We start from the raw sequence: 1,481 nt of genomic DNA, 5'->3' as shown, positions 1-1,481 counted from the left end.
CTTGCCCTGCCCAAACCTCCAAGCCTGTTTGCCCGCCCGCGCGCCCGCCCGCCAGCCCTCCCAACTACTCTGAGCTAGTAAGAAATGGGGGAAGGCCACCTAGACCCCTAGATAAGAGCAAGGCAGTAATCCAACAGGGCCTGGCAACACTGAACGGTGACGTTTGTTCCCAGAACCCTCCAAATCCTGAAGATAGAGCGGTTGGTTACTTCAGGCTTTTTGGCACTCGTTCCAAACACCAAGAAAAAAACAAACGGGAAGTAAACGCTTTCTGGATGGTCCCTGCTTCTCTGGCGGACATCCGTACATTTCAGAATTTAAGCATTTAACCAACAGAATACAAATAAAGCCTCCTTGCATTTAAAGATATTAATATTATTACTATATTAATATTTACTTCATGCTGGGCACTGTTCCAAGTGTTTTCTGTGGATTTCATGCTTAGGACTCCTTAAAAAGTAGGCAACGTCAGCACTCCTTTTACAGAGATCACATGGCTAGAAAGTGGCAAAGCTGGGTTTCAAACTCCAGCAGCCCTAGATTCAAAATCCAAACTCTAAAGCACCAAACTGCCTGCATATGTAAAGGTATTCTGAACCGACAGGGAACTAGTTACAAGGGGTTTATCATCATAACCCTATCTCTACAACAAACTTGCAAGTTTACCTCTACAAGCTTCTTCTTGTAAAAACGGGGGTGACCAAACTGTGTGCCTCAGAGGTTGGGGCAAAGAACCTGAATGTCAGCTGTAGTTAATAAGAGGAGGCATGTGCTTCAAGTAAAAAAAGTGGGTTAGGACTGGAAATCAAATCATGTCACACAAGCTCATTCAGGACACATAAGCAATTCCTTTAGACTGAACGCAGGAGGAACTGAAGCTCACTGAAAATAACCCAGGCAGATTTATAACATACAGAAGAGGGTAGGGGGAAGAATGTTTAGGAGTATGCTACTGGACACCTTTCTGCCCACACCACCTCTTAGGAAACACACACCAGTCCATTTAGGGCTCTGAGGGTCACAACCCACAGGAATTGAGGGGAGGGATAAATCAGCTGAAATTCACTTATTTTTAATGGAAGCACTATGCCCAACCGGGGGCTTGAATGCACGCCCCCGAGATCAAGAGTCACATGCTCTACCAACTGAGCCAGCCAGATGCCCCTGAAATTTTATTGGGAAAAAAATTTCCCATTTATTATTATTATTATTATTATTTTTTTTTTTACAAATAGTTTATTGTCAAATTAGTTTCCACATATAAAAAATTTCCCANAAAACGGGCAGCTAAACAGCCTGCTCTGGTCCCTGATGCACCAATATCTTCCCTCCTACCTGTGGCTGAGTTCAAATATGGAGCATGAATGGTCCACACAAAGATTAAGACTACAGCGGCAGACGAAGCCAGAGCCATCGTAAGCAAAACAAAAACAAGCATGAACGGGTGTGCTGGGAATCACAGGCTTTGTCCTCATCCTAAC

This window comes from Crocuta crocuta, unplaced genomic scaffold, assembly GCF_008692635.1.
Source record: "Crocuta crocuta isolate KB4526 unplaced genomic scaffold, BGI_CrCroc_1.0 scaffold440, whole genome shotgun sequence".
NCBI lineage: Eukaryota > Metazoa > Chordata > Mammalia > Carnivora > Hyaenidae > Crocuta > Crocuta crocuta.
Note: the sequence above shows the minus strand (reverse complement) of the source record.